Consider the following 27,067-nt stretch of genomic DNA (forward strand, 5'->3'; position numbering starts at 1 on the left):
CCAAAGTACCTCACGTAAATTTACTAAAATGTAAGTAATTGTAGTCAGAAGTGACTTAGAATAACAAAGCACCTTTTTTCTGTAAGAATAAGTACGTATTTACCCTCCATCTCACGTGATGGAAAGTGGCGATTAGGTCGACGATGGAGCGCGCACACCTACATATATAATGCCTATTCCCTATCGCCTTGAAAAGGTCCAAGTTATAGCGAACCTAGTACTTTAATTTAAAAAGACACTTATATATGGCCCTTCTACACGGGCAAAGCTTTACCGAGTAGACTTGATCAAGTCTTTTGAACAAATATGCTCTATATTTTAAATTGGACGGTTAGTTTAAAATGTATACATAGGATTTTCCTATAATCTATTGTTTCTTGTGTAACCTTAGTCATAGGCGTATAACCAATTCTAATAAACTAGTTTGTTATAATTATTAATACAAAGGTCGAACACTTAGAAAAAAATCTTTCGATCCGGCCGGATTCGAACCGACGTCTTCAACGTCTCGTCGTCTTCGACGTCTCGTCGACGTCAAACTCTGCCAGACGCTATGCCAACTAAGCCACCTAGCGGACTCACGAATTTTTCTATGTGCTTCTTGTTAGATCTTTGTATTTGGTGTTTCAACGATTTTTAGCCTTTTTAGTGGAGTAATTTCACTAAAAAATAATTGAATACCAATTCAACACAAATTTAATTGTAATAAATTATTTAAACCGTAACATTTTGTAGTTTGCACTGCCCTAACACAACTAAAGTAACCGTAATTTTTAACAAAATTAAGTTTCAGGGATCAGTGAAACAAGATCTATGTATAACCCTCCTGTTATCGGTTTTTTATATCTTATTCAGTTTCAAAAATGATAAGCAAAATCGGCGTTTACGACACATGTTTTAGGTGACAATAAAACTTTAGGTGGTAAATGACAAGGAGAATATATTTAGACAAGGAGAGCAGTGTAGTAATAAATATTCTATCTCCATGCACTGTTTTCCTAGATCTTTCTAGAATTTTTTAATTATATTAATTTCATATTACCTATTTCTACCGCCAAGCGGTACCTAATGCATTTCAGCGTTCAATCGATAGAGCATTAATGCGTTCCGGTTTTGATGGGTAAGAGCGCTAGTGAATTATAGTCACATGGGACTTGTCCGTGTATGTCCCCGGGTGACGGGCGCATTGTAGCAGTTTCTCTAAGATCTTTTCGTTTTAAAGCTCTGAATGGCACTACAATTTGACTGCCTCCGTGGCCGAACGGTTACCATGCCGGACTGCCACGCAGAGGTCCCAGGTTCGATTCCCGGGCCGGGAGAATTTATATGGCCTACATTTATTTCTCTCGTGAGTTTGGGTGTAATTTGTGGTTGTCTATGTGTGTGTCCATAGCACCCGCGACACAGGGTTTCCCTAGTGCGGGGCTATGTTGAGTGTGTGCGTTATTATTAACAAAAAAAAATTGTTTAGACAGGCGTCACTTAGTATCATAAAAAAATTGTGTTGTTAAAAAAAAGTATTTTATACTCGCAAATGCACTTCCTTACATATGTCAATAATTTATTTCACATTGTCAGTGTCACAATATTACAATTAAAAATTTGTATGTATAACGTCAAAGGATAATATATATAATAAGGACCTTCCTGATCGAATGGCTTGCCCACCGGTATTCATGGTGTCGCCATCTCTGGGGTCGCAGGTTCGATTCAGGACCGTTGTATATGTAGTACGGTCATTGTTTCTGATTTCCATAACACTAGTACTTTAGTTACTAACTTTGGGATCCGAGCAAACAATGTTGTCTAATATTTATGTTTATATATTTATTAATATGATCATCGCGAACTTATAAATATATAAAGTTAACAAATCAAAATATTCTCTAAGTACACCGACGTCCAATACAAATATAACTTCAATTACTTCGAAAGAAGTGTAAATATACTGTAAAATTCACTATCCAATAAAAGGATTTTCAGTCGGGTATAAAACATTTCGTTGTTTGTAACACTTTGCAGATTTGCGATCAGGTGTTCCTAGAATCTGAGATCGGGTTTCTCCTGAGTTTCTCGATTTCTCTTGAGGGTTAGACGCACTGTTTACAGTTTTTTTTAAGGAAAGTAGGGCGCAAGCGAGCAAACCCGTTTAGTAGCAGTAGAGCTCTTTGTGAAAGAGTTCGGCCAGGGAAGAACTGTTTCTGCGATAATGCGAGCATCATTACGTTCCCCGGTTTTGGAAGTTAAAGGAGCTGGTGAATTTACAGGCACATTGAACTTGTCACCTTATGTCTCATTGACTGCTACAGTGCCTCTCGGATCTTTGCGATCTAAAGCTGAGATGAGTGGTATTGTAACTGCTATGGATAGGTGTGTCGCTTACAATCAGGTATCATCAAGCAGGTCATCGTCGCCTATGGACTCCTGCAACATCAGAAGAGCTGCCAATGCGTTGCCTTTTTTGAAGAACGCCATGTCATAGCGCGAAGGATATATTTTAGTGGCCTTCTCTTTAGTGTTCTTCCGCAACTTGCAGGTTCGAGGAAGGAAGGAAGGAACGACTGTGATGCCTGCGTGACCTTACAATGCCAGGTATGAAGGAAGTTAGGGTAGAAAAAAAAAAGGGTAGGCTCTACTTTCAAAACTACTCCTTTGTCGGGAAGTGTGACCGTGGAAACGCGACTGTGGCACCAGTTCGAAAAGTTCCTCTGAGAACACCTCGTTATAAAGACGGTAGAATACACACAGAGAGCCAACATCTCTTCGGATGCTAAGACTCTCCAAACCGTCTTTCAGTTCTAATATATTATTTCAAGGAATAACGTTATTCATAATTGTTCCTTATTATTTTTGCTTACCATTTTCTATTATAGAGATGATTGAACACCATTGCCTTGGGGAATTTAAGGTTAATGCTGAGTTTTGCGACCTTTCACTGCTATTATAACAATTTTATGTTTTGATTGTGGTGTCTAATCTACGTCATTATATATTTTAGTAACGCTGGATGAGGAGATATTTAGTCCCTATTCGCGATAGGACCAATTTCGGAAAAGATCTTTTCTAAATTCTGGTCTGAGTGTTGTGGTACTCCTAGTATAAAGCACAGATTACTTAATAGTTACTACGTAACTGATATTCATAACAAATCGGAAATACCTTCGCTATAATAGCCTACTTAATTTGACTAATGACATCAGGTGCTTACTACGAGGAAAAATAAACCTAAGCACGCGCTCAGAGAGGTAAAAATAACGTTGTCCGTCGGGTGCCACCGTGCGGAACCGAATGAATGGTTAAATTGTATACAGATTGTAATGCAAATAAAAGACTTGTCTGAGCACTTGCATTGTCGGCGATATACTTAGCGGTAGGCGCTTTTCGCCTAACCTCGAGCGAGTGCAGGAGCCCTGGTATAGGGAAATTCATCAAACTTAAATCCAAATACAACCTGAGGGTCCAGCGTTTGGAGTCCCATCAATACGTCAATTTTAATTAGTTTGTGGTGAGAGTGCTGATCGAACATCTGTCAACCTTGGTGAAGTAGGACTTTTAGCGAAGGAGGTCGAATACCGGCGATTCCCGGGCCTATTATCTGACACCAGATTGCGCCACACGTCATCGACAAGTGCAATTCCTGTAGATTAGTTATTTAGTTTTTTAAACGGATTCAAAAAAGGAGGAGGTTCTCAATTCGACTGTAGTGTTTATTTGTGGACGTTACATGATTACTCCGGCATTTGTGAACCTATTTTTAACCGACTTCAAAAAAGGAGGAGGTTCTCAATTCGACTGTATGTTTTTTTTTTTTTTTTTTTTTTTGTATGTATGTTACGCGATAACTCCGGTATTTGTGAACCGATTTTGATGATTCTTTTTTTGTTGGAAAGAGGGTACCACGGTATTGGTCCCATTGAAATTTGAAGAAAATGATTCACCTCCAAGGGTGGCAAACTAGGGGATGAATCCGATTTCGCGCCCTTTCCGGTAACTGATTTCGATAAAACTTGGCAAATAGATGGAATGTCGCGAACTATTGCGGTCGGTTTTTTTAAACTTACAATTATTAATATAGGTATTTATTCGTTCGTGGAAAGCTGGCAGTCTTATGTCAATTATTAAAAACAGGAATAAAAACATAGTTACACGCCTATTGGTTTATAGTTCACGAAAAATAAACTCTAAGTGAAAGTGAATAAAAACACAGACACAACATGCCCTTATATAAAGAATCCAATACCTGCGGCGCTTGAGGCATGAATTATTCAATAAATTGTCTACGAGTTTACGCTACAGTGCATTCACATTACAATTGAATATGTCAACATCCTGTTCATGATTACTCAGCAAACTGTTCAGACTCTTGTGAGAAAGACTATTTCTACAAAGAAAACTGTTTTGTTTATATTAATACCGGTCAATGGAATCACAACAGGATAACGTATGGTCTCATAGAACGAATCACATATTTTTAAATAGCTCCGCACTAGGGAAACCCTGTATCGCGGGTGCCATGGACACACAAATAAACTACCACAAATTACACCCGAACTCACGAGTAAAATATAAATATATTACATATATTTCTTCCGGGCCGAGAATCGAACCCGGGACCTCTGTGTGGCAGTCCGGCATGGTGTCCGTTCGGCCACTGAGGCAGTTAAAATAAATTTTAGTACGTAGTAGCTTGTTAAATGAAACTTTAAATTATTATATATTTTTTTATAATAACAACGCTCACACTCAACATAGTCCCGCACTAGGGAAACCCTGTGTCGCAGATGCCATGGACACATACCACAAATTGCACCCAAAACATCGAGTATAAAGCCATAAATAATGATGAAATGTCATTTAATTTGTTTGAAAACTATTCTGCCAAATCATTACTGTGACAATTGCGCTCCGATTGGCCATACTTCGAAATTTTGAATCGTTCTTTAATTTTTTCCTCGTCTCTCTTATTTTTCTTCGTTCGCCACACACCACTAAATTTCCAAAGCGAGCACACGTGCTCGACTTGATATCAAATTCTGGCCAGTTATACCATTGAAAATCATGTAACCTAACTGCTTGTACAGCATAATATTTGTTCAAATACTGGCCCTTTTGGGGTAACTTCCTTTTGTACCAAGTCTAACCTGTATGTAATTTAACTCATAAAGACATCAATATGAATACGTAGGGAGTGTTTTTAAATGATTGTAACGGTGTTATACCGTTATTTTGTTTTGCTATAGCCCAAAGCCGTATTTATATTTGTCTGTTATGACGTGTCGTGACGCGCTCTGACGTCATGGCTAGCGTTCACATCTATATATCGTATTCAGACGCCTTCTGACGATATTTTGAATCAATACCGTCTGAGTCGTCACTACACAACACTGGCGCGTTCACAATTGTCGGACCTGAAATGACGCGGCCGTTCCCCCCGCCTCACCCGTCCTGATGCAGACCAGGATGGCTTCTAATACGACACAACACAAGCCGTCACGTCAGATTGCTACACACTAATACAAATCTAACCATATTAAATGTATGAAACCGATACCGTTCTGACGTGTCACGACACGACACTTTAGGCAAATATAAATCCGGCTGTACCTTTACCTTTATCTTTCTCCCTTTTCCTGTTCTTTACCTATTCCTATTTTACAATAAACTATGTGGACCGAGACTTTAATTAAATTACTGAAAGCCCTCGGTCACAGGGTGCTGGTGAAATAACAGTTATATGAGACTTGCATATTTTATGGCCCAAGCTTTTGGACGCAGTGGCAATGCCCCTCAAATCTGCGATTTAAAGCTATGAGTGGTAGTGCACCTGTACGTTGAAATACAATGGCAGCAATAAAATGACATTAGTGTAGAAATTAATGGCCGTCTATGGACCTTTGCCTTTTCGCAAAAATGAAATTACAAATGATAAATTTAGGTAAGGTAACGTCAGGTAAATGGTAGTATGAATTTAACACAGCTTAGATGGTATTACAACTAGCCACACTTCGCTGAAATTTCATTTGTTTTTCGGCTTTTTTTCACCCGGTTTTCACGTTTATTATTTCCCTTTAAGAAATAAACATAGGAGTATATTATTATTGACACAAAGATCGAACACTCGGAAAAAATAAATAGCGTCTGGCATGGTATGCTAGAAGACGTCGGTTCGAATCTGGTCGGATCGAAGAATTTTTTTCTGAGCTTTCTAATAATAATCATAACAAACTAGTGGAGTAATTTCACAAAAAAATAATTGAATATCAATCATTGACTTACAATTATATGGACGTCGGGTCCGCGGTAAAAAGTGTCCGAACTTATAGGGCGTTAAAATCGTATACAGAGCGTCATTCACGCTTTAGTCTTCGTTTGTTCGACTGACAGCGAAGCAAGCAAAATTAGACAGTACTGCGATGACATTACAATTTAAATTCAACGTTTTAGCTTTGGCACTACGTTTAAATAGGTTGACTTGGGACATTTTTTTCGTGGTTTTTGTATTAGACCCGTCGTCCATTTATTTGTAAGTCAATGATATCAATTCAATAAAAATTTAAGAGTATATTTATTGTATGTATCCGCGTCCGGGGGATTCTGATGAACTATTGAGTTCAGAAGGATCCCCTGGGTGACTGGGCTGGGAGGTCCTGGTGGACGAAACGCACCTGTAAGATAGGCCGCAACTAGCGCGAGAGCGACATAAAACGCGAGATGGCTATGCGAGAACAGTATCTCGCGCATGTCTCGCCCTATCGTGCTAGCCCTACGGTAATGAGGAGGCGTGTCGCTTATCACCTGGTGCATGACGTGTTGGTCGCGTTCACTTGATGCCGTAAAGCAAAAGATTGTTTTTAAGGAAAACGGTACAGCATAAGTCAATCTTTGTAGTCAAGGAAAAGAAAACAATTTTGTTTGTTTATTATTATCGCAAACCCATACATAAACAAGGGCGTGCAAAGCTTGCGCAAGCTTTTCGTTAGGTTAGCTGGACCGTGTAGCCGGCCCATTAGGGGAAAATAGCTTAAAATGGGAGCTTTTAAGTCTTGCCACGAGCATTTCTGTCTGGAACATCTAAAAGGCTGAACTGCAGCCTAGGCCAACATATGAACGTGATAAAAAATAATAATGCTTCCCTAACGAGGAGCTAAGTAGTTGGCATAAGTATTTCTAACTGCCTTAGAGATTTTTTCAAGTTGACTGCTTTTTTATCTTATGCGTTACAATTTGATAACCTCTTTCTTTTTCTCATCTAAGGCTAGATCAATTCATTTAAGTATTTACTGTTAAATAACGGTCTTGTTAAAAATAGACGATATACCTCAGGGTATTGTCTAAACATTATGCTAATTCGTTACACGATAGGATGTACTTTACTCGAACGTATCGTATAAAATCCCGAAAACAGGCTGAAGTAAAAGTTAAAAACGAATTTTTTTATGAATAAAATATCGAACGTTGCACATAATTTTTATATGGAGAAATTTCTCTTTAAATTCTGTAGAGAACCTGCTAAATTTTTGCCCTGTCAGTCGCCATCGGACGCTTGTCGACGTCGGGTTTATGTCAAATTCTCTCTCCTTGTTCATATTTTTTCAAATTATAACAAGTGGAAAAGTTCCTGTGACACCATTAGGAGACGACCGTGATATATAGTATGCTCTAACAGGGTTAATCAGACATCGCAAACAGAATTGTCATAAACCATCCAGTAACAAAGCTACTTTATGTAATAGACGGCCTTATTGTTCACTTTTAGTTTTCTAAGAATCCGCTAGATGGCATTGACCCGTTTGGCGCTATTTCTGAATCGCGGTGTTAAGATTTTCCCTCGAATGGTGACTACTCGAACACAATTTGTTAATGTGAAGAGGAATCTGAGAATACAGAGAGCTCAGTAAGGCAACCAGGAGTTGAGTCCCTTCTTGGGAACTGCTACCCGGATCTTCTGACATTTCGTACGCTCATACAGGGTGAAAAACTTCATCTCGCGAAACGGTTTCCAGGAGTCGAGTCCCTTCTGGGAACAACTGCCCGGACCTTCCACATATAGGGTGAAATTGTATTGGCGACATACAAGGTGTAAATATTCTGAACAAACAACAATTTGGAGTTTTCACTTGGCTGGATCTGCGTAACCTTATCCCACGGAAGAGAGAACCACCTTCCTTTACAATCCTAATTACGTAATAGTCAGAACGAATGATGAATGAATGGTTTTGATTGGTTGATTATCTAAACGGTAATGAAAGATTCTAACTTTAAAGCCGATTTGAAGGAGCAAAGTGACTGACAAGCAGAATTACATGGCTCGATGAGTTTGACGAGATCAAAGATGAAGCGACGAGTATGAAATATGGCAACAATTTTGCAGCAGTAGAGCTCTCTGTGAAAGAGTCCGTCCAAGGAAGTATTGTCATATTACCTATTTCTGCCGCCAAGCAGTAATGTGACTTCGTTCCGGTTTTGAAGGGTAAGGGTGCTGATGAAATTAACACAACATTGAGATTGGGAATAAATATTATACCTATATCTGCCCCCGTAGCATGGCTACGAATGATAGTGCTGTAATAATAGATAGCGCGCGCTTATTTCAATTTTATCGCGCGCGTCGCGACATCATGCGTAGCCACGCTACGGGGGCTGTAGGTGAAACGTAAAGGTCTCGAAGTCCATATTTTGCAATTTAGATGTTTTTACAAACACTGCTTTAGAATGCCAAAAATCACGCAATAGTAAAATTCATTAAGTTATATCGTTATATCTTGATTTTATTACTTAAAAAAATTGTTTGGAATTAAATAAAAGTAGTTTTACTGTTCCTTTTGCGGAGTTAATTTACGCACATGTGAAACGCTAAAGTTAGTTATTTTTCCTGTATGTAAGTTACCAACAATTTATTTATTTCTTTACACATATTGTTGAAATATATTCGTATACTATAAAATAAAAATTATGTAATTGAGTTAAATGGTGTTTTGACAACTTCAGACGGTGGTATATAACGGTGTCCTCAATTGGGGCCATTGGGCGTATATGGGGTAGTTTATTAGCTTTTCATCTATAAGTAATTTTCAAGGAAATAATGACACAACGCGCGTTTGGCAGCCACAATTATTACTATGGGCTTCAGAAAGCCATTAAAGCTGTAATGCATAAGAAAGACCATGTTGTGGAGATAAATTTAGGGGGCATTTCCCCTAGAACGAGCGCGCTCACCGATATAGAAGTACTATACTTATGTAAGGAGATCTAATAATCCACGGAAAACTGGTTATCGATAATCTCAGTACAGAGTACTAAAAAAACCGACCTCAAAAGTACGTGGAATTACGTCTATTTGCTAAGTTTCATTGAAATATCCCCTAGTTCGCCACTATACAGGACTTGATACTGGAGATAATAAAAATAGGTTCTCACTACGACACTATTCAAAGTATATCGAGGGAAATACGCCTTGAATTGGAGAAATAGCAAAATCAACTAAATAATTGCTAAAAGTAATTGCTCCTAAATTAAAGTTAGGAGCTATTTATAAAAATGAATGTTCATGCGTGAACAGCCACCCTTAGAGGTGGATGATTTCCTTCAAAATGAAATGGGACCACTATGGAAGTACCCCCTTTCCAACAAAAAAAGAATCATGAAAATCGGTTCACAAATACCAGAGTTATCGCGTGACATACATACAAAAAAAAAACAAAAAAAAAAAACAAAAAAGAACATACAGTCGAATTGTGAACCTCCTCCTTTTTTGAAGTCGGTTAAAAACTGAAACTGTCTGGAAAGGAAAATCTAAGAAATATCTACTAGTACCAGATTTGTAATACACATGAACAGTAAAACCGTGCCAATTTTGACAATTATATTTTACCCAATCAACCAAATTCTGTGCGTTCTATGGCTTGACAATAGTATTAGCACGAGGACTCTGATTATGACAATGTCCTTGCCCTGGTGAAAATAAAAGATGAAACGCTGTGAATAAACAGAAAGTTGACGTGGGTATATCGCGTGATTTCAAACTTACCAGCAGGATAAATCAAGCTGACCAATCTTTTTGTATCTCACTGCCATTCGAGGCAAAAACTAGTGGTGTGTTTTGTTCCGCTACAAGCTGTTCCTAGCACTAGCTAATACACGGCGTTTACATCTCCTGACCAATGATACGAAGCTAGATCAGCTACAGCAGTTTAACGGTTACATCACGTCGCTATTCGAGACACAAATACTCAAAGTTTACATCCAGCAGCTTCTTTAGTGCTAAATCTACAGTACATTGGTGTTGATCACTACGCTCAGAAGTTGGCTTAACAGTTACGATGTGCAAATAGCTGTTGAGCCACCAATGAGCGCGTTGGCAATATAAAAAGTGCATCAAGTCATTGTGCACCGACATTACACCGTACAATTTTTTGCCCATTGTCGCCATTTGAGGACGGCAAATTTCTTTCATATAAAATAAAATAAAATCTTTTTTTCTTTATAATTTTCTCATGGCTAATTTCTAAGGGTTCATAAAAAAAATTTACTTTTTTTTAAGGCTAATTTGTATTTGGGCGCTAATGGGTTAAGGTTCTTTACTTCTCATCTACAAATATAATAGAAGGAAAAATTTAAAATTACGCTGTTTTTTCTTTTCTTGAACCAGGGTATGGCGTAGGTGAAAAGACACAATACAACAGAAAGAAATATCACGCTTGGAACGTAACAATGCTATTGTATTGCATTTATAAAACCTTGTTCTTTACCAATACAAAACGATCATCCCAGCACATTTTTTTTACAATAGGTATTAAATAAAGAAACCAATTCTTACCGTAGTAATGCTCATATTACTTGCTTTGTGGCAGAAACAAATATGGTGGCAGTACTTACCTCATCAAATTTCGAAAGGAGATCATCTGTTATTAAAAACACTTACTTCAAAGCTTCGCCAAGGGCTCATACAGAGTCTGACGATAAGCCAGGCTGTGTTCACAGCATTTAGAAGCTTCACGTACAACCCAGAGCGTCGCCGTTAATTTAGCAGGGTTACACATGCATTAAACACGCTCCAACGTAAAGTGGACTTTGGAGTCCAACATTTATGAGGTACAGCAGAATAAATATTAAATCTTAAGGAAAAAAGAATATACGAGAAGTTATATTAAAAAGCAGTGGTGCTAATATAATGCGTACGGAATGCAAAGCAATGTAGCCAACCGCACAAATATCCGGCGAGATTCAAATCACTATCGAGGAAAGAAATTAATAGTGTTCTATGCAATCGTTGTATAATGAGGGTTGTTAAACTCGAGTAGCGTGTTAAGTACTAAGTACGAGATTTAAAGACTTATATTTTGCATTTTCACCGAGTAACTTAAAATGAAGAAACACAACCAATATTTAAATATTTTTTGTTGTGATTCTTCATTTCATTAAAAAAAAATAATTTATGCAATGATCTTTAAAGATTATTGTTAAAAATCCACAAGAACAAATTCAAACGCAACCCAAACAAACACTACAAAACTAAAAATCAAATCCGTGATTGGTCAAAACTGCTTAGAGTTTATCCAATCAGGAAGCAGTAAAGCGTTTGAGTAGGGTCATATTTGACATTTTATATTGTATAGGTCTTTTTTTTCCATTTGATTACGCCTTCGTACCGAGTATGTAACATTTTTAAATATTATTTCATAATTTTAATAATTTAACAAATATGTGACGCGTTTAAGGAGACTCTTTTATTTAGCAAAAATAAGACGTTCTTTTCTTGAAACTCTTTCAAAACTTAGAATTTTTCAGTTTAGTACCGATGTACCATATACAACACAATTTTAGTTTAGAACTAAAAAGAGCGCCTTTGTGATATGGTTTATGAAATTGTAATTGACAGGTTAAAGAACAGCAGGGCTAAAAAGGCCTCATTGGCAGAATCATAATATGATTAATTGACAATTCATATTATGAATTTAAAAAAAAAAACAAAAAACGCAATTCATCTTATTGATAGTGTTCTATGGTGGTCTCCATAAAATCCTTGTAACACGCTATTCGTCTATTTGACAAAACAACAAACGCAATTCGTCTATATGACAGTGTTATATGGAGACCTCCATAGACTGATAGATAGATGACTTGGGTTTTTTGTTTTGTTTGAAAATTCATATATGAATTGTCAATTAATCATACTATAATTTTGCCCTGCACCAGGGCTAAAAAGGCCGCATTGGAGTAAAAAAAAGTGATTTGCTATACTATAGTATAATCGGCACGAACATAATATGGACGTAATAAATAATGTACGAGTTGAGGCTTTGACCCCGACCGGCTGAGCGACTGTTGGAGAAAACGGCCTATCCCATTTAAAAATTCAAAATGTATCGTCTAGACCAGCTATACTTAATCTGCGGCTCGCCACTTTTATTTCCGACCCGAAGCGCTAATATTAGGAAGGTGACTTTTAAAAATGTTTGTTTTATAAGTTTTCTTCAGCGAGATGCACGAGAACATTCATTCTTAGAAAATCCCTGGCACATAGAAAAAGAAACTATAACATAATTAGCTGAATTTTTTTATAAGACCAAGTGACGGAACGAACAAGTCGTGCGCCTAGTGGTAAGCGACACGCCTGTCCATAACAGTTCCAGTGCTACTCAAGGCTTTAAATCGCAAAGATCTTAGAGGCACTGCCACCATGTGGCTTGAAGTTCTAATTTATATTTAATATAAAGCAGCGTCACCTCTCTAGCGTGGTAAAGTGGATGCTATACATCGTGTGGCATCGCTGTAAGCTTTAATAATCAATTCGTTATTATCTTTCTAGCTTTCATCTTTAGTAAGAAGTAATAAAAACGTAAATAAAATAAGTAAATATACCCAAAATTAAGCTAGAAAAGGTCACACGAAATGAAAATTGCACGGTTTTTATTTGCCCATCATTTAAATACAGCTTCTGACTAGAGAACTGTCCAAAAACTGTGTAACTGCGGTAGTGTCCAATAAACTCCGAAGTCAATTCTGCGCGACCGCAGTGACAGTCTCCGTTTGAAAAACACCATTAGAGCGATTAGCTTTCGATTTGTTCATTCTGTTTCCTCTACATTTTTAAAGAACTTCCTGTACTTTGTCTATATTTAGATTTTAAATAAGGTTATAAAGTAACGTTTAGTAAGGTGCTGGTTTTTGATGAAACAAAAGTAGTGTTGTTTTAAAATCGACTACAATGACTCATTCTTAAGTATTTCTTCTAAATAAATAATAAAAAATAATATAATAATAACCTGCTAAATCTAACTAATGACACCAGGTACTCACTACGCGAAAAAAGAAACCTAAAGCGCGCGCTCAGAGCTGAAAACAACGTTGCCCGCCATGCGCAGTCGTGCGGAGCCTAATGCTTATGAAAGACTTGAATGAGCGCTTGTACCGACGGCGGTACACTTAGCGGTATGCACTTATCGAGTAACCTTGAGCGAGTGACGGAGCTCTGCTAGAACTTTATTACGTCACGTTACAGTTACAGCTCGCTAATTAATACCCGGCTTATTAATCAAACAAGGAACTATTTTGAATTGGACCACTTTTCTAGAGTAGCAACGACATAGAGACTAAATGTAATTGAAATACTGCCGTTGCTCCTTGTTATAAGGCTTAAGGCGAGAAGATGCGCGGGTCACGTGAGTTGCTCTTTAAGTTGGAAGGTGTCCGGACATTGTCGTGGACACTGCGACCAACATCTTCGGTACCAGCCGGCAGAGCTAGTAGAGGATGAGCTAGACATTCTCCGGTCCCTCCAGTCGCGTAGGCTTCTGGGAACTGGAGAGACGCCTCCAGAGGCGTCGGAAATTGAGCATGCCTTACAGCTCCGCCACTAAAGAGGAGTTTTAGCAGTGGACTTTAGAGCCAACAATTTAGCGGTGACAACCGTTAGTTGTGCAATGCGCGACGGGAAGTGAGAGTGCCTACAGATCCGGTACCTATCTGGAAAATAGGAAGGCACTAGCCTATTGAGAACCGGATAAAGTCAGTGACAACGCTCTGTGACAATCCTGTATAAAGGCTGATCGGGGGGTCAGAAGGTTCCTGTGCATGCGTAGGTTATAGTGCCCTTCTCGTACACCGTAAGGGAGAGAGGGTCACTGTAATTAATTATCTGTTCTTGTTTAAGCTTGCTAATGGAAGTCTAAACACGCCTGATTTACTGAATGAACTAGGTTTTAAACAAACCAGACGGTTGTCAGGTCCTCAGTGTTTTAACCTATTCCGTACCCAGAGCTCCCACTCCAATTTGGCTCACACCTCCGGCCAGTCTGGCATGTCTGCATAACAGTAAGTGTATGAACAATGTTGACATCTTTGCCAACAGTTTGCCCAAGTTTAGACATTCTATCATGTCCCTGACATCTTAAGACATCTTAAATAAATATATATTATATATATATTATATTCGTTTTTTGTTGGAAAGAGGGTACCTCCATAGCGGTCCCATTTCATTTTGAAGAAAATCATCCACCTCTAAGGGTGGCTGATCACGCATGAACATTCATTTTTAACCGACTTCAAAAAAGGAGGACGTTTTCAATTCGTCTGTATGTTCTTTTTTTTTTGTATGTATGTGACGCGATAACACCGGAGTTATCGGAGTTATGCTATTTCTCCAATTCAAGGCGTTTTTCTCTCAATATACTTTGGGTAGTGAGAACCGATTTTTATTATCTCCAGTGTCAAGTCCTGTGTAGTGGCGAACTAGGGGATATTTCAATAAAACTTGGCAAATAGATGTAATTCCACGTACTTTTGAGGTCGATTTTTTTAGTACTCAAAAAAGTACAAAAAAAAGAACATACAGTCGAATTGAGAACCTCCTCCTTTTTTGAAGTCGGTTAAAAACAAATTAAAGGACGTTGTAGATCTCATTTTGCTGATCTCAGATATGTTAAAGATACAACTTCGCTAAAAATGTCGATAACGTAGTTATGATATGGACAGCAGAACTTTGGTTAGTAGATTACTAGTCAATAACAGCGGCGAAACGAATGCTATCCTTGGGGTTGTTGACAGAGAGCACGATTTCTAAAAACACTGTTTTTAGACGTAAGTACCGCCCTCGGAACCAAAAAGGGCACAAGTAACATTTTTATCAAAATTGAGTTACATACGTATTTGAGATCAGGAAAAAAGATTAGAGAGATGAAAAGAGCAATCCCTAGAGTCTCTTACTCGTTCTTCTCATCCCTGAGTCAGCGTAGTGAACGAGCAGTAGCTTGAATGTGACGTTTTCAAGTGTAAATTTATTTCACCTATGGAATAAATGATTCTTTTACTTTGACTGATTAACCTATTTTTTGGTAGAAATATATCTCAATATTTGTTGAATATACTGCACGCTCGAAGGGCACAATTGACATCAATTTAACTGATTTTTAGTATAAAAAGTCATATTTGACGTTTATTATGTTATAAGCACTAATATCAAAGGATTTTACTTGGTAGTGTACGGAACTAGGCCTTATTGTGTAGTTCAATTACAAAACAATAACACAAAAAAACACATCTCAATATAACTTGTGCCGTTTAATTATATTCACGAGTATTCAAAGTGACATTTATAAATAAAAATTAAATAAATAATCAAGGTATTTTTAAAAAAGGTTCTAAAGGTTTCTGTATAAAAATCTAATCTAACTTAACAAATATGTAAACACATTTATCTTCGAATTTAGAATTCGCTACTTCTTACTTCCGAATGCAGAACAGAGTATATTAGTTTTTTTTTTTTCAAATAAAGCAACGTTTATGTTGAATAAGCGTTTTTTATCTACCCTAAAGGGGATTCATTCTCCAACAACGCAACACAAATTCTCAAAGAAATGTCCAGGAAGTAATGGTAAAATCAACCGGATAGAAAAAACAGCATTAGACAGATTGGCTTCCCATTCATCGCAGCACATTTCCTCTACAACCAATGGGATAAATATTTGTTTGATTATTTTCATTTGATGCGCGTTCAATCCGTGTGGATGGAGGTTATGATTACGATACTATTTATTCGATTTTAAACTTAATATTAGGGGTTAAAGTATGAAATTGCCGTTTTATTGCAATAGGTTCTTTGAATTTTCATAGAATCTTCATGGTTTGAGGTTTTCGAATGAAACTTTTTTCAAATGGTTTCTGTGATTGTTTTTTTTTTTTTTAATTTGAAACATTTGAATATCGACTTTCAATTGTTTTTGTTATTCAATTTAGATAAGAAAGATGGATACTGCGAAAATTCGAGTGATTTTTGAATACGAGTTCCGACGCGGAACTAACGCGGCAGAAACAGCCCGCAATATCAATGCTGCGTTTGGAGAGGGGTCTACTAATGAACGCACCGTGCGATTTTGGTTTAAACGCTTTCGTGATAGAAATTTCGACTTAAAGAACGAGTCACGAGGAAGACCGCCCACACAGGTGAATAACGATGAATTAAGAGAGATAGTGGAAGCCGATCCTAGTCAAACTACCCAGGAATTAGCGGCATGGTTTAACGTTACCTTACCCACAATATTGACTCACTTGCGTCAAATCAATAAAATACAAAAATACGAAAAATGGGTGCCTCATGATTTGACAGATCTGCAGAAAGAAACGCGTGTTGAAACTTGTGTTGCCTTGTTGAACCGGTACAGAAATGAAGGAATATTGGATCGAATTGTAACATGTGATGAAAAGTGGATTCTTTATGATAACCGGAAAAGAAAAATGCAATGGCTGACCCCAGGTCAAATGCCACAACAGTGTCCTAAAGCAAAACTTACCAATAAAAAGGTAATGGTAACTGTTTGGTGGTCTCAGCATGGTGTTATTCACTATAGTTTTCTCCGATCTGGTCAAGCAATAACGGCAGATGTCTATTGTGCCGAACTCCGAACCATGTTGACAAAACTAGCAGTAAAACAGCCCCGACTCATGAATCGATCTTCACCATTATTGCTCCACGACAACGCGAGACCTCACACAGCACGAGAAACCATTTTACCCTTCAGGAAATGCAGTTAGAAAGCACATTATGTGATTCTATATATTAAATAATATTTATTTAGTGGTGGGTGTTCTTTGAAGTGAAACTCTCGATCAGGAATAAATCACAATTTATTTGTGATTCTGCCTTACTTAACTATAATTTCCACGCTCCTAACTAGTCGGTCAAATAACCGAGGCAACAATCGCCGCTACCCCGACGATACGGCGAAGCTGGCGTAGCGCGCGCCGACCAGTGTAAACTAGCGCACCCTGCGCATAGAGATGGGAAAAACTGCTCATTTTTTAAACGTTTAAAAGTTACGCTTTTTCACTTAAATGCTTTTTAGTTTGAAGCTATCAAAACCGTTTAGAAAACGTTTCAGCGCATAGACTTTTATGTTAAAAAAGTTTGCAACGTTATGTTGAATTAATTTGTTTAAGAAATATAGATGGCGCTACTTGAAACTTAGGCCCGTTGTAAAAAATGAAATTATTGAGTATCTATAGAAAGTACAAGTGACCAACGCTTACGCTTAAAATGAAAAGCGTACTTATGCGCTTATTTTAAAACGCAGACTTTTTAAAGTGCTTTTCGTTTAAACGCCCACCTTTACCTGCGCGATGGACGATGTTTTTGTATGACCGGCCGTCACTACATTGATATATAATAATTTAGTAATCGAGGGTCAAGGCACATACTTCCATTGTTTTTTTTATAATACTATACTGAGATGTGTGCGCGTAAGCCCTGGTACCCTACCGGTTAGGCCTTCCGCCTCTCAAGCAGAGACTCGTGGGTACGAATCCAGCATCGCAAATCTGAATTTCTCGGAATTCATGAGCGAAATTTTATTTGAAATTTATAGTGAGCTTTTCGGTGAAAACATAAATGAGTTGTTGGTGATGATCATGATGATGATATGTACCTGCAGGGTTCTTTGTGAAATACTAACAATTTCGCAGACTATGTTACTAACATCACAAACAACAACTTTTGTTTAATGAGTTTTTACAAAATATAAAAAATGGCAAAAAAAAAACTATCTGAGATTTATCGAGTTCTTAGGTTTTCGCGATTGTTACACATAGGAAATGAAACTATTTTTCCGGATTTAAATCGCGTATATTTGTTTTTTCAAACAAACCGACGTTTCGGGCCCTTTACAGGTCCCATGGTCACGGTTGACTGAGGTGGTACAGTCTTCAACCAGTTATGTCTAATATTAATGCAAACCACCCTATTTTTTCACTATAGTTACAATAGTTATTAATTAAATACCTTATTTTTAATTTTACAAAGAAAACATTCCAATTTACGCTACATTAGGTTTTACAAATTATTTTATTGAATGAATTTTTATTAAGTTTAATTTATTATTAATAGAAATTAGAATAAACTAAAACATATTAATTAGTACTGCAGTCTTATGTCTGTTTGGGATTTTTCATTAGAGGAAATACTGGATCCCAAACTGGTGGTACGGAGAAACCATCTTCTCTGTTGAAATTAGGATGTTTTTTAATTTCAATGGCCTCTCGCAGCATCCTGGGCAGATAACGGACTTCTTTTGCAAGGACCTGTAAAGGGCCCGAAACGTCGGTTTGTTTGAAAAAACAAATATACGCGATTTAAATCCGGAAAAATAGTTTCATTTCCTATCTGAGATTTTTTTAATCTGTATTTGGTAATAAGTAAGTAAGTTCACACGTATTGCTTGGCCGATATTTACGCTCACGCTTTTTTTTTTGTTACCGCACAGAGCTATCACCACTAAAAGCGATTTATTTGAATATTTATATTTTTGTAAAAGATCGAACAGCTTCAACCGCTGCGGTGAAGAAGGTTCTTCAAAATCTCTCACTAGTGGGTCATAGCGGTCCCAAAAATCCAATTCAAAGATCTTAACAAAAACACATAGGAGAATTTCGACAACTCTTGAACGACAACAACTTGACCCGTAGGTCAGTTGGTAAGAGCAATACTACGGTGCAGTATGGTCGTGAGTTAAACTAACATCACGTCGAAATAGTTTTTCTGTGTGTTCGATCTTTGTATTAATATCCTAATAAAAACTAGTGGAGTTATATCATAAAAAAGGTTGAATAATACATTGAAGTTGTTGTTTATGGTATATGTATTGCGAGGTAACAAATAACCCTGTTTAAAGGGTGGAAACATGAGATGGGTCGGCAAAGGCACTGAAAAACTGTCCTAGAAGGCTGTCCATTAATTTTTAAGATATTTCAATTGGCATTGACAGATGTTGAAATAATAATACAGTCAGATAAAAAACAATGCTCATGCAACCTTTTATTTATTTATTCTTAGGAAGGTTTAAATTAATTTTTTTTCGTGCTATCCTTGTTTGATCCTATATCTGGTCGAGATCAAAAGTCTCTATAGGACCAACTAAGGCAAGAGTACAGATGCTTGCTGACTACATAATATATAAAAAAAACCGGGTACTCATTAACGAACTGTAGGCATCAAGTATATAACTAGTAATATAGATGAACGAAATGCCATTTAATTTGTTTGAAAACTATTCTGCCAAATCATTACGGTGACAGCTGCACTCCGATTGGCCAGCCCGAATTCGAAACAATTGACGGGTGTCGTCAATTGTTTCACTTTAAATCGACCTGTTTAATTTGAGCTTTGCTATAATGGACAAAAATTGAAAAATTACATAATTTAATATTTAATTACCGATGAAATGTGATTCCGTTTGTTTTGTAATTAGATGTTTTGCTGTTTTTCTCACATCACCGAATGGAACAGCCCCCCATAGTTAAAGGTATTATCTATATTACAATAAATACAGAATATTTTTGGAATATACGGAGACGTACACACAGGTCAGTTGTTGGCCTGTCTTTATTTCAGTGCAAACGAGAGTTGACATTTCACTGATGACGTACTAGGAATGCATGGCCCTTATGTCGTCTCTATGTCCGGTTATATACTCGATGCCAAAACCTAAATTTTTACTTTAACGTTGGCAGAAAATAAACTATTGCCATTAAAAAAAAATCTTAAAAACATTCGATCGAATGAAAACACTACGCAAAACGTATCTTTATTCTGCACCCTAACAAAAACACACTTTATTAAAAATATACCCAAAAACATTAAGAAATATGATTTACACCGAAATAGCATGGGCATAGACATTTAGTTTACAAGCCCCCTGCACAAAAATGCATAGTTTGCCAACATAGGGGGACCAAAGACGAGGGTGGCCATTTCAATAGACAAATTCCTGGGTGCGGACTTAAAGACACTGACTGTCTGTTACACAGAAATAAAAGAACATATAGGGTGGAAATATAATCGGAATGCATAATTCATAACTAATTATTATCATGGAAACACAATTTGTAAACGTTTGTTGACAAGTACCCAATTAAAACTTTGACAAACAAACATATCGAAGGCGTATATTTACTATCATACATTAAATAACAATCAGGAAAATAATCTAGATACGTTTCGTTGTATATATTACACTATAAATATCTCGTGCATGCCATAAATATTAGTGTCAAAGTAACATGAAAAAAACAATATAGTTCGCGATAACAATATTTTAACCGACTTCAAAAAAGGAGGAGGTTCTCAATTCGACTGTATATTCTTTTTTTTGTATGTATGTTACGCGATAACTCCGGTATTTGTGAACCGATTTTCATGATTCTTTTTTTGTTGGAAAGGGGGTACTTCCATAGTGGTCCCATTTCATTTTGAAGAAAATCATCCACCTCAAGGGGTGGCTGTTCACGCATGATGACTCATTTTCACAAATAGCGCCTAACTTTAATTTAGGAGCAATTATTTTAATGGTTCATTTTGCTATTTCTCCAATTCAAGGCGTTTTTCTCTCACTATACTTTGAGTAGTGAGAACCGATTTTTATTATCTCCAGTGTCAAGGCCTGTATAGTGGCGAACTAGGGGATATGTCAATAAAACTTAGCAAATAGACGTAATTCCACGTACTTTTGAGGTCGGTTTTTTTTATTAATTACAGCGAATTGGGTGGCCTGTTTAGTTGAATATCTTTGCCCTGATAATGAAAAAAATAAATGTAAACAAACGTGGAAGTTTTAAGGCATTTAAAAATTCGAATACTGTACAGCAATTTTTTAACATCAATAAATTGTTTAACTAATTTTATAAATTCTTAAGGTTTTAGGTGCTTTCGGTAATGTTGTAAATTCTTGCTACCACAATAAAAATACTTTTATGCATGAAGGTGGACTTGTAAGGCCGATATAACATGTTTTATTATAAATTTCACATGGGCGTACAATTATTGATTATATATTTATCAGTACATAATTTAATCGCGGTGATAGTAATTTGGGTTAAGTTTAATGATAAAATTTGTCAGAAAAAAATTCAATATACGATAATAATTAATAAATATCATCGAACTGAGCTGTAATATCATTTTCGTGAAACGAAAAAGAAAGACACAGAGGCTGAATGTGATGGATATCTCCAAAAAAAAACTAACCGCGTGTTTTTTTGTCATTATAAGCAGAAAAAAAAAGGTAACTATAAGGGCGCTTTCAAATTACTTCCTTATAGAAGCGCTATACTGGCGCGACAATCGTTTTGGTGACAACCAACGGAGGAATTTTTATACATTTTCCTTAGTTGGTTCTGTGGAACTTGATTTTGGTGGAACTGGATCAATTCCTTAGTTTGCCACCCTTAGAGGTCCACCTCTGAAGAAAGTATTCCAATACTTTCTTCAAATCTAAATGGGACCGATGCTGAGGTACCCTCTTTCTAATGAAAAAAAGAATCATCAAATTCGGTTCACAAAAGTCGTAAAAAATGAAAAACAAAGATCCGCAGCAAACACATAGAAAAATTCGTTGGGTCTGCTGGTTCGTTCCGTAGCTTAATTGGGATAGCATTGGCCTGAAATGCAGATGACGCTGGTTTGAATACTTGTGTTAATAATTTATTTTTTTCATTTCCAACGTTCTGCATATTTAATTAATGATATTATTTAAAGTTTACCATTAATTTTTTTGTCTATGTATTTATTTATTAACAATAAAGTCACAGTTATTTTTTTGGACTAAATCACTTTAAGTCTCTCTTAAAGCAACGAAATACCGAATTTAATTTCCGTGTTTTTCAACGAAAATTCTGTACGGTGTAAACACACCCCTTCGCTAAGGGTTGACGGATAACGTGTAAGGGGACGGCATGGGGATGAAATGCTAAAATAAAGGGGATTATATAGAGAATTCCGTTGCCATAGCGACCGTTTTACCCCAGTAAGGAATAGCGACACCTTTTCTTGAATAAAAATAATACATTACCCAAGTCAATTTTAAGGAGAAGGCAAATTGCTCTCCACTTTAACTAATTTCGGATTATTGGAGTTGAATTTGTTAGGAAAAGTTCGTAGACTGAAAAAGTCAATCAAAGGCACAAAACATCAAAGACATACAAATTGTTTTATAAGTTGTCGTAACTGAGTTTCCGCGAAATTGGTTTTTATTTACCAAATACTAAATATTGTCTGAACATTTTTGTGCTTCGTTTTCATTGGCAAATCATTCTGTTTTTAAGCTATGTTAAAATGATGTAATACTGTATATGTAATAAGGATATTGATAATAATAACTACCAATAAAGATAGTTCCGATATCCAAACAATTATTACTTTTCAAGAGCTCACCAACTGTATTCACTCTTTTCCAGGGATGCATGAAAGGAGCCATCTCGTAAAACGTACTAATCATATTACCTGTACGTCTGGCGTACCCTGGACAACATTCAGCGAGAACCTTACGCCGATTGGCAAAATTTTTCAACACGATGGCAAACATATCCAATAGTTGCATAACATGCCATCGATTCGATAACAAGAAAGAAAAACCCTTTTCGAGAGAGACATTTGTTTACCAGACGGCGTGCCACCCAAAACACTGATGTTCGGTAATGTGGGATCAGTACGACAGAAAAAGCACAAAAGTAAAATTGAGCTGTTACTCTTAAAGATACAGAGCGTTGTGGTGTGAAAAATGATGTAGTGATAAGGATAGAACAGAGTATGCGTCGATGATTTCGTTATGATGAAAGGATGTGTGTTAGAAGATTAACGGCACACATTTATAGAGCGAACGTGGATGGAAATATTGAAAGACGTACGTACCTATCGCGATCAAAATTAAAAAGAATAAACGGACATGTTTGAAGAGGCTGATGTGAGTTGAAAAAGAGAAAGAGATTTGTCTGGAGCGTAGTGAGTGGAGGATATCCCAGCGGGATACAGGCTAAATGCCAGACGTATATCCTGTAATGAAAGTTTTCGGAAATCTTAATAGACGGTAAATCAGACAAAAGTCTTCACGTGCGATTATAGCTTAAGGGAAAACAAAGAAGGAAATCAAAATGTAGGGATTCTGTAAGACGCAAATGCGAAAAGGTTTCGCCGAGTGATAAAATTCGATGTCAGAAATGAGTATCGGAATTGCAGTTGGCACAACGTCTTTGGCTTGTTCGCCAGATCGTTAAGGCGCTTGTACCGTGGATACACGAGAATGTTTCCTCGCTTGAATTACTTTATTTTTTGATATGTGTACGTTCTCGTGTGAATGTTAAATAAGTGTGGTGTTCTTGGTAGAACTTTAAATTACGTCCGGATGCTCTTACATAAATCACAAACATAATTTCCGTGTTTCACGAGTTATTTGAGTATAGATAATTTAATTTATGTCAGTTTTTCTAAACACACTAGCGTTTCGGGGTTTTTACATGTCCTATTGTTATTGATTGATTTCAATTAAGGTTTTGACTATTTGAAAAAACAAACACGCGATTTTGGATACTTAAAAAAATAGTGTGTATGTCGTTAAAAGATGGAAGTAGTATACTAAATAAAAAGAAGAAGTTTTCTTCCTTGAACTAATCCAAAGATGATTTTAAGGCGAAGCTTAATTTTTCATAGAAATAATTTCCAGCTGTCTAGTCACCAGTGACTTCAAATAAAGGACTGAAAACTCTTTAGCAAACATACACCTGTAACTCGAAGGGAACCGAGGGTTTCCACAGGAAAAGACTGATTGACAATTTATCACAGTTTAGTATATTGACACCTTATGTGGTTGTAGACTGCTAAGTTCGGTCGAACATATAATACTTGCGACGCTGATAATCTGTGAAAATGTAATTTACCTCTTTATAGAAGTGAATAGTTTCGTTCCTGTCCCGAGATAAAAAAAACCAGAAATGTTAATGACAATAAAGTCAAGGTTATATTCAGCTTTTCCGCTGCTAAAAATTGCGTATAGTCCCATATGGAAGTAGTAGAAATTACATCTACAATATATATACGGAATATCTCTAGCCCAAAATATACACTGTTTGCATATTGGACATAATATCAGCAGCTCACAACACACAAAATTAACATAACTAAACCGAATGTGTAACATTGATGTTTATGCACAACTATTATAATATATAATTTCATATATATTATATATAATTTATTTGTTAATTATAATTTCAAGATCACCCACAAAAAAATGTCTTACCTGCTCTCGTGTCCACTGTGTTCGACCAGCTGCACCCGCTAAGACCTGCTAAAGACAATGGATAGAGGTATAGAGGTGGCTGCTTACTGAGCCAAAGAAATTTAACAGCGATTTGGTATTTTATCGACTCGACAAGAAGAATAATAATATCATAAGGTGCTGGTGAAATTACAGGCACATGGGAATTTGCCTCTGCCCTGGGTCTCAAAATTACGGGCGCAGTGACAGTCCCTCAGATTTTTGCGGCACTGTAACTGCTATGGAACGGCGTGACTTACCACCATGCGCACGACTTGTCAAGTCACTTGATAATCTTATAAGAACATTACCAGAAGCAGTATAATGGTATTAGCATGTGACAGAATACTTCGAAGCGCTGGTCAGGGACACATTGGAACCAATATCCACAACGCGCTGTTTATTTGGCTATTCATATACTGCTGAGACTCAAAGAATTAAAACTTAATTTTGGGTCGCTTAATTGTTTTTTCTGTGGCACATGGCATACAAAAATCTTTTAGCGAACATGAAGGCTTTAACCGAATTATCTAATACGCGATTACGTGTGCAGTGGCTATTACTCGTTCTCAAATACTGCACTAAACGCGAGCTATATTCACTGCTTTGACATCCGGGTTGGAATAATATGCAATAAATTATATAAATGATAAATGATTAGTAGTTTTTGTTTACATAGTGGGCTTTTGTGAGGAAAAGTAGATTAGTTGTTAATCCAGGAAGTAAGCACGACATTCCACTAACGAGAGGGTCATAAGATTTGAGACTTCACACGTTTTTCAAGGGAACTTTCTTCGAAATGCAGGTTACTCAGCGCGAGACGTGTAGGCATTGACACGCCACCACCTTGTGCAGGTGCTGACCGGGCACGGCTGCTTCGGTCACTACCTGCACAAGGTGGCGAGGAGGGAACCGTCCCCGTCGTGCCACGAGTGCGGCGCTGCGGATGACACCGCGCAGCACACCCTAGAGGTGTGTAGCCGGTGGGATGAGCAGCGCCGCACTCTGACGGGGACTGTAGGGCAGGACCTCTCGCTGCCGAGCGTGGTTGCCGCCATGCTCGATAGCGAGGAGTCCTGGGAGGCGGTGGCCTCCTTTTGCGCAGAGGTTATGTCGCAAAAGGAGGCCGCGGAGCGGGTGCGCGAGGACGCGGCGGACGCGCACCCGCTCCGGCGCAGACGTACGGGGAGAAGGCGAAGGCAGTTCGCAGCTCGCCTGATCCCCTAGTGAGACCAGCGGGCTCTGGACAGGGACTCCGAAGCCTGCATTGCACGGCCTCACTCGTCTGGGGGGCGGGTCGGAGGACAACCGACTCGCCCCTTCGTTGGCGCGGGAGCCCTGGCGTAAGCTAGGGCGGCCGGGCGGTGTCGTGGTGAATGTTCACTGATCCCACGGCGCCGACTCAACCGGCGAGAGGGAATCCCGGGGGGGTTTTAGTGGGGTAGGCCCTCCAGTCTGGAGGGAGAGTCCCCACATAACCCCTGAGTCTCCCTGGGCTCAGGGGTATCCATAAAGATTTCCCCCCGTCAAAAAAAAAAGAAAAAAAAAAGGCATTGACACGCCGAACAGGCGGGAATCATACTACTTGACTTATTTGTACTATACTACATGATCACGGCCACAGACTGGTTGCAGTAGGTTGAGACTTAAAAAAAACGCCAAGGCCAGTATTTAAAGTTCGACGTTTTTGGCATCCCATTTACCATAACATCAAGAGATATAAGGTAAATTCTGTCCGCTCCAATACCCATAATTGGCAATTTTGATATATGGCCTAGTGAGAGCATTTCGGGCAACTGAGCTAATCCATATTAATCGTTCGTGCGTACTAAACCAACGAAACAATAGGCCGAATCGGCTTTGGGCTGTCTCTGGTGCTTAGCCAATTGAGTGCCGTTCGTTATCCTATTAATTGTTTAGTTAGATCACGTTACAGTTGACGGCAACAGATATAACTTTCATAGTTTATGAAATATATACCCTGGTGTCAAAATCCAGAGTTCTGAGAGTGTACCTACTAATCAGAAGCCATTTATAAAGTTCCTAGATTTGGTTCAGTTGAAAGTCAACTCTCTTTGATTGCAGACCCTGTCAATTGTCTTGCATATAACAATTTACTAAAGGCATGTACATACACTTAGGTAAAGTACAAAGAAACTAAAATTGTTAAGAGGTCACGCCATGACTGTCGAAAAACTAAATGTAAGCGGTAGACTACGCACTAAATCAGCATTTTTATTAATACAATGGAATAAAAGATTAACAAAGCATAGTGTTACCTTGGTTTAAGTAAACTTTATAATCAAATTCAAATTAAAACTGTTCTTAACGGGCCACAAATGTATAGGATAAAATTTTCCAACGAGTAGTATACTCGACAAATTCTTCTTTAAAACGAAGTGAAGTTAGAAAAGTTTACAAACAACAATGCTCCGAGGACAAAGATATTCTTTTTTAAAATAGTCTAACTTTTTTGTTCTACTTCAAAGTCT

This window comes from Hyposmocoma kahamanoa, unplaced genomic scaffold (genome assembly GCF_003589595.1).
Source record: "Hyposmocoma kahamanoa isolate Upper Pololo Valley unplaced genomic scaffold, ASM358959v1 157, whole genome shotgun sequence".
In the NCBI taxonomy this organism is placed as follows: domain Eukaryota; kingdom Metazoa; phylum Arthropoda; class Insecta; order Lepidoptera; family Cosmopterigidae; genus Hyposmocoma; species Hyposmocoma kahamanoa.